The following is a 7807-nucleotide window of genomic DNA, read 5'->3' as shown; positions in this document are numbered from 1 at the left end:
AATGTGTGCAATGATCGATCAGAAGCATATAAATGTCAATGCATAGAACTTGATATTTCTTTGTATGGTACGTAAAGCTCAAATTAAAAACAATTTTTTTAAAAAAAAATAAATTAAAAAAAAAATCAAATATGGTTTATTAATTTCATTGTGTTGGATACGAAGAAAGACATTTGTATATTTAAAAAAAAAATTAAACTATGAAAATAAATAAAACTAAAAATAGAGAAAATATAAATTTAAATATTTTATGAAAGTTGTGGACAATATTTATTTATATTAGTGTACCGATGCACGCGTTATATAATTTATTTGGTTTATATTTAAATGAAAATCAAAATATAATTATAAAAATAGTGAAAAATTACGTAGCAATTTTGATATATGAACTAAAAAATTAATTATAAAAAAAATAAACCTAAGTAGGAATTGAACACTAACTTTATTAATATATAATTATTAAAACAAACCATGACATCAAAAATTAATTATTTTAAGTATCTCAAATTTAATAATATAGTATATATTACGGAAAATTACTGATAAAATCTCCAATGCCCAACATTTATTTATGGACAGTCCCCTTGTCGGCTATTTTTATTTTCTAGTCCTTGAGTCATTACTTTATGTGTTTAAGCTCCCTAATTGCCTGAAAATTACCACAATATCCTTATTTATATTGACATATATTTGGCTATTGACACCTCAATATTTGAGGAGTTTACCCAGATTTGTTGTGCAATATATGACGTTTCCATTTTGTTACATATTGACAGTCATACTATAATTAAAAAGAAGTTATAGGCAGGCTAAAGCATTAGCAGATATTAATAAAGTGTAGATATTATAACAATATGATAATTTATACATATGCCAAGGAAATTTTGCAGGTAGCACATACTTAGAAAGCCTAAAAAGTTCAGTTATGTTCATATTATTACAAGCTGATTTCATTCTTCGTCTCTAGGTGTTGAGTTGTACTTGAGAAAAACAAATCCGATAATAAAGTGAGTTAACTTTCTAGCATATTGATCGGGATCCAATTATAAAATTTAATTAAATGCGAACGAAATTATTGAGAAATTCTAATAATATCATGTTAAACAACTGAGAACTAAACAATTTGTGAGAACAAGTCGTTTAGCCTGTTTAAATTTGTAATCTCGGAGTAAACATAAATTGTTGAACGTATTCACTAATAAACATTAATAAATTTTGAGTAGCTACATTATTTATTGGTTTTTATTGATTATATCTACAAGTTAAAGGTTATAAAGAGTGTGCACTGATTAAAATTGGGAACGAGCTAGATATATGAAACATTAGCTAGTTGTCAATAACATTGCAAGTTATACACACCCTCAAATGGTCGACAATGGATATGTCAGCAAAAAAATATGGCACATCAATAACATTAGTAAAAATTATTTATGTATTCTAACTTAGAAAAGGTAAAATGATGTAAAGAATAAAATAAAAGAAAACACTATAAATGAAGGTTTTGTTGAATGTAATTCAGAGTTTTTAGTAGGTCCATATTAATTTTTTGTAATTAAACATTTTTTAGACTATAAGATAAATGTTTTACTATTTGCTTCATGTACATACTGAGTTTGGCAGATAATGTTGAGATTCAGCTCTGTTTCGATATCGGCTGCATAGTCTAGCAGAATAAAAAGCTTTGATTCCATATTAAGTGCTCTTCGGAAGATGATGGCCCATATCGGGTTTGAGAAAAACCTTTTCATCAGTTCCTCGAATTCTTTTTGAAATAGAAAGTTGTAGTAACATTGGCTGCAGTCGATACATTCACAGTGAGGATTGTTTTTTTTAATTAGAGTTGGTTTAGAAGCAGTAAGTGTAGATATTGAAGAAAAAGTATTAAAATTTTCAAATAATTTATCGTAAGTTAAAAGAAGGTAAATGAACTTATATATGTTATATGAGTTAGGGTGAGTCATAAATGGACCATGACATATGTTGTGATTGTTTTTGGCCACCTCAGTGAAAGTAGATTAGCCATTTCTAACTATTGACAGATGTTAGGGCATAAGTTATTATTTTAAAATAAAATAGCAAGCTTAGTAACCGGATTATTTATTGTATTTTGTCAGGTGTAATGTCTTAGAAAAGTTATATATTAGATGTTTATTTTAGGTGTTGAAGGAGTGGGTATTGGTATGAATAACAAAGCATTACTAATCTACGACAAAGTTGTGATGGAATTTGTAATTAAAAAGATTTCGAAGATAAGAATGCTGATAGATTATAAACTATGTGATTGGTATAGTAATAGATATTTTGCAGTAAAAATTTATTTTAAATGTGGTGTGCTGATGTATATGATAGAGTGATTCAATAATTTATGTATGAGGTTGGAATCAACAAAAGAATAACAAAGCTATAGTTAGTTAAAGCTTTGCTTGACACTCGGGAGCATATCTTAAATATTTTCCATAATTTTTTTGTCCAACTTATTAGTCTAAGACCAAAGTGTTCATTATGTAAAATGCATAAGAAAAGGAAATGACCGTATATAGCTCATGTATTGAGCGTTAGCAGGCGTCGTCTAAATCGTCATCACCAGCAGCGTGAATATCTTCGTTCATGGGTTGGGGTGGTGGGATGGATTGCGGTGGATATTGAGGTTGCCAAACTGGTGGTGGAGGGAAAGGTGTGCTCGTTGGACTACTTGATAGAAAGCGTTGTGCAAGGACTGATTTTTTGTAGTTGTAAATGTGTCTTTTTTTTTGATGAAATTATTTTAATTGACTGAATATTGCTAACATTTCTTATTTTGTTTGGTTTACAAAAATAATATTGCAATATTTAGTTGTAAGTTGAGGGATAAAATATTGATGCTACGTAAATAAGGTTGAAAAGTTTTGGATATGATAAAGCATAATATGGTATCATTTAATATAGTTTTAACAATTTTTAGTTGTACAAATATCTTATAGTTGATCTTATAATTTCGAAAATGTATCTGTGTAAATGCTTTTTAACGTTTTGGTTGGATAATATTTTCCTTATTCTTCAAAATTTAATGAGTATACTAAAATGAAAATTAGATACAAAAAAATAGCTGTCTTTTTTGGATTCACTAAAAAAAGTAGAGGCACTAATATACATGCTAGACTTTAACTTCTACATGAGTGTTTTAATCTTGTTTTACATGTTTTAAGCTTTCACCTAACACTTTCTCTCTGCATTCTAATCTTCTTTTACCTATTATACTGGCTTGCCTTGTTTTAAGCTCTGTTTCAAAGTGCTCTTCTTGCATTGCAGAGTTGCTTTCTTGAGATTCAGATACAACTACGTTTACCTGTAAAAATCCTTCACCTTTGAAAGAAGAATATTTATCTTAATAGCTGTGCGATGCTGATGACGATTTTGTCGCTGGTAGACATGCGATGACTATGTTTCGAACAAAACTTTTCCCTCTTGTTTTGTTCCACGACGTTCTTAGTTGGAAAAGGAATTGTGAATCTTGTAATTTTTGATTGAAAATGTCAGGGCAAAATGGAATTTCCTGTGGTCGATAAGATAAATAGTATTGAGCAAGTATGGGAAGTTTTGTATTGGCAAGAACTAATTGTCAAAAAAATATACCTTTTCTTCGGCCTCGATTACATCTTCTCCTGACATACATAGCAACATGCTTGCTTCCTTGTGCTCAACATAAGCATGTAAATTCCCAGTACCGTCAAACAATTCTGTTTGGAATCGTAACCTATACATACATCATATGTAAGATGGCATGTTTTTAATGAGTGTATGTTTTCAAATTATATTAGTTACTTACAGTGGCTTTGGACTTGGGAAATCATGGTTGCAATAAAAACATGTAAACTCATACTTGTATGCGCCTCCACAAGCTCTAGAGCAACCTGTACAAGCTAGAAAGTATACACAATTCTCCGAGTTTTTTATTGTTATCCTAGCTTTGATCAAAAATGATTTTACCTGCATGCCAAAGTGTGTCTATGTTTCAAACTACTTATTGGCTTTAAAGCTAGATAAATCAGTGGGTAAATAAATACATGCTTACTACTTCATTAAGGCTCGGGATCTGACTGATTTTGTGTATCTGGGAGTCAAATGGTTGGTCTATTTCTTGGTTTGCTTTATCGTACACTTTTTGGGAAACAACAATTTCTATGTATTCTTTATTGGTTGCAGCCTAAAAAAAATGACTTTATATTAGTTATTTATTTATGAGAACATATGGAAGAGGGTAAATATGAGAAAGAAATATGAGAGAAAACACAAATACGAGGAAAGCATAAGCAAATACAGCAAGATAGATGTTCCTTCAACAGAACTATTTGTTTGTGATTTGTTACCTATAAGTTGATTTAACACAATGCAATGATATGTTGATATCTTGCTTTATTATGGTAAAAAGATAACACAACCATTCTTCTGAGTTTATACACAATATATCGCAGGGAAACTAAAGAGCAAAAAGCATTTCATATAGCAAATTTACCACAACTGAATGAAGTTAAATTTAAACGTATAAAATAACATGATCAGTAATGAGGCTATCAATTACCATTGTTTTAGTAGTTCAGCCTGTTGTATTGGAGGATCAAATAGGATTGTACTGTTTGGTACTGTACCAATGGATAATCCTACAACAATAAAATATTATACGAGCTAAAGCAAATGTTGTTAGGTACAAAAGTCTAAAAATATATGATACAATATGTATAATCTTGAAAAAATCAGTTCTTCCTTTTTACGTAGTGAAATCCAACAGAAGTTGTTGTACCGTAAAATGTGTTGACAGAAAGTCGCATCCCTAAAATCACAGGAAGAGTGTGAACATTTTGAGTCAAAAAAGTGCCTCGGTTTGGAGGAATTCTTCCCATAAGGTGAGAATTAATAGTCTACACCTATCCAGTTGAGAAAAAAATTACTTTCTGTTTTAGATAATTAGTTAAAAAAAATGAAAGAGAGCAATAAATATTCATTTTTTTAAAGCAGCTTCCGACGAACAATTAATATTCTATATATTTGTCCAAAGTAGCTTTACTCTTCGTTAACGATTACAAACTCTTGTAAATTCCTTTTTGTCTTCTCAATGAACCGTGGAGGGAAAATATGAATCATGCTGCATAATAAGTCTGAAAAAGTGAACCACATGAATAAATATAGATATAATGTAGTTGCATGCTGCAAAAGAAAATTGGAACAAAAACTTAGCTGATCTGTTTACTTGACACATCTGCTAACTCAGGGCATTGTGCAAATGTCGTTAATTGGTAAGCATGATCAGTAGGTAGATGTTCTTCATTTGCAAGCCTAATGTATGTACTTCTACTAAGCAACATTTGATATTTCGCAGATGCAAAAAGCTGGTGCGTTGCTAGTTATTTCTTTAAATTTACATTCCCGATGTAGTATGTTTTGTATAACTGAAGTAATATGTCCAACTGCTCAACGTCCTAGTCATATATTATACCTTGCATGGTTCCATCCTATTGAAATAAATAGATAAAGTAAAAAACAGTTTCAAAGTAAAGTTTTGTAGGAGTACAATGTAGTTTACCTCTTTGTCAATGAAAACAAGTTTTTGTTGTCTTCCCTTTTTTTAAAAACGAATTGGAGTTTTTTCAGAAACCAATACTTTGACAAACCAGTTGCGGAAATCTGACTTTAGGTTTTCCAAAGTTGTACATTTTTCTTCTAATGACATAAATGTAAAAAAATAAGAAAAGTAATGCGCATGAGTAATTCATGCACAAATATGCAGAAAGTATCTGAAAAAAGAGTTCTAATTTTGAATTGTGCAGACTATAACATACAATTTTTTGTAGAACTAATAATGTCATTTAAATAAATGTTACAAAGTATACACATGAATATTTAATATATTTTTATACGTAATGATTTTGCTAATAAAAATATAAGAAAGATAAAAGCTAACCTGCGTCAATAGGTATGTGCAACATCCAAAACTTCACGGTATACTACATTTTTTGTGCAGTTAGTGCTTTGAGCTAATAGTGTTGATGGTCTAATAAGTACTTTTATTTTATCTATATTTTTAGCTCTCGATAATGCGACATAAAGTTGTCCATGTGAAAAAACTGGTTCTTTTAAATAAACACCAACAAAATCTAATGTTTGACCTTGTGCTTTATTAATTGTCATTGCATAAATAAACGTATTGTAAATTGTTTTCTTTTAAATTGAATAGATGAAAAATTATCATGCGGAGATTCTAACGTTATCTGAGGAATGAAGACGAGTTTTTCTTTATGTGTGCCTACTGAAATTTCCGCATAAATAACATTTTATTAAAACCCTTGAAAAGTAAGCGTGTACCATTGTAAAGTCCTTCAGTTGGATTAATATTTCATAACAATATGATTGGTGAATTTATTTCCAAGGTTAGTTTGTATGGAGGAAGTTCTTGAGGAGCTAAATAGTGGAATAAATCTTCCTGATCAGGTATAACACAACTACTTGTGTTCTCATCGCAACTATAGTAGGTAGTTTCTTCGCCAGGAAATTTATTTATAAGAACATCATTTATTTCGTGAACAAATTCATTCCTTGTTGTAAGTATTGCGCGTTTTACAAATAAAGAGATATCCAAATTGGAATCAGTAATGTTTGGAAACACCATGTCTATTAATCTATTCAAAGACGTAATGTCATATGTGAATGGAATGTTTATGTGAGATGGGGTTTGGATTTCATTGTCTTCGTTAGTAGCTTCAATTCCATTATCAATTTTCAACAACCAAGATGAGAAGTTAGAGTCAAATAATGCACACATATTTATTTGGAGTTGTATTTTATTTAGCTGACTCCATAACGGTGACATGACAATGGAAGAATCTATAATATCATCCTTCGTGCTCTTTAGAATAACATGCAATGTTTGCCGAAAACCACCACCAAATAGAACAAGTTTACCGCCAAATAGAAATTTTGAATCCATAATGTCTTGTAAAATTTCGTAGAATTTTTCAATAATACCACGCCTAGCCATCGTAGCCTAATCCCTAATAATGAGTTTTGCTAGTTTTATTAAATGTGCTAATGCACTTTGTTTACTAATGCTACATGATTTGTTATTGTTTCCTCTAAAAGAATTTTAAATCTTGAATTTGAAGTACGATCTCTTGGAAGCAAAGATGCTGCAAATCCTGAAGTTATTGTAGCAATTGCTATGTCACCAGCTGATCGAATTGTAGCAAGAAGTTCTTTATATAGAAAAGTTTTTCCAGTACCTCGAGGGCCGTCAATAAAGAAACCAGTTGGCAAATCATTATAAACATGATGTAAGATTCGATTGTAAGCATTTTTTGTTCTAAATTTAATTGCTCAACAGCTGATAGGTCTTCTGTAGGCATAAAAATGTCGCGTTCAGTTTGTAATTCTTTTGCAAAGCTATCATCGAAACTTTGGTTTACATCTTTGTCTATATGAAAAAAGTCGTCCAATTTTTTTCCCATGGAATAAAGATAATTGTTAACTATTTCTAAAACTTTGTGGCTAATTACAGTTGGAGTAAGAGCTTTGTTTTGAGCAAAATATTCTGAGAGAAAATCTTGGTATTTTAACCATAATTGAATCGGAGTTTTTGGGTAACAAAAAACAAGAACAATAGCAAATAATTGTCGCAAAGCATAAGGCATTAGATAAGAAGCAGCTTCTTTGATACACATATCAGCAGTATTGTCACTTTCTATCAGACCTAAATTTTGTGCGGCTTCTCTAAATGTTGTAAAAGTTACCTCTTTGACTGTTCTTAAATCTTTAAAATAAGCTGGTTTTCTGACATGCA

The 7807-nt window shown here is 30.3% G+C and overlaps 1 long non-coding RNA gene across 4 annotated transcripts in view; it reads right to left on the bottom strand.

Annotated features, from left to right (window-relative positions):
* Positions 1-3131: 3131 nt before the first annotated feature.
* Positions 3132-7807, bottom strand: part of LOC142523453 (uncharacterized) — a 43567-nt gene continuing 38891 nt past the window's right edge. Inside the window, exons 2-6 of one of the 4 annotated variants that reach the window (XR_012814667.1) lie at positions 5042-5132; positions 4052-4637; positions 3806-3966; positions 3613-3733; positions 3132-3532 (exon numbers count right to left, since the gene is read on the bottom strand). This is a non-coding gene — a long non-coding RNA (uncharacterized LOC142523453). Of the gene's footprint in view, positions 3533-3612; positions 3734-3805; positions 3967-4051; positions 4987-5041; positions 5259-7807 lie in introns of those variants that run through there. The other 3 variants (XR_012814666.1, XR_012814665.1, XR_012814664.1) reach the window with 3 other exon arrangements.

Source organism: Primulina tabacum, chromosome 13 (assembly GCF_025594145.1).
Source record: "Primulina tabacum isolate GXHZ01 chromosome 13, ASM2559414v2, whole genome shotgun sequence".
Lineage (NCBI taxonomy): Eukaryota > Viridiplantae > Streptophyta > Magnoliopsida > Lamiales > Gesneriaceae > Primulina > Primulina tabacum.
The sequence above is the reverse complement of the archived record's forward strand: the minus strand, read 5'-3'. Positions and strand labels throughout refer to the sequence as shown.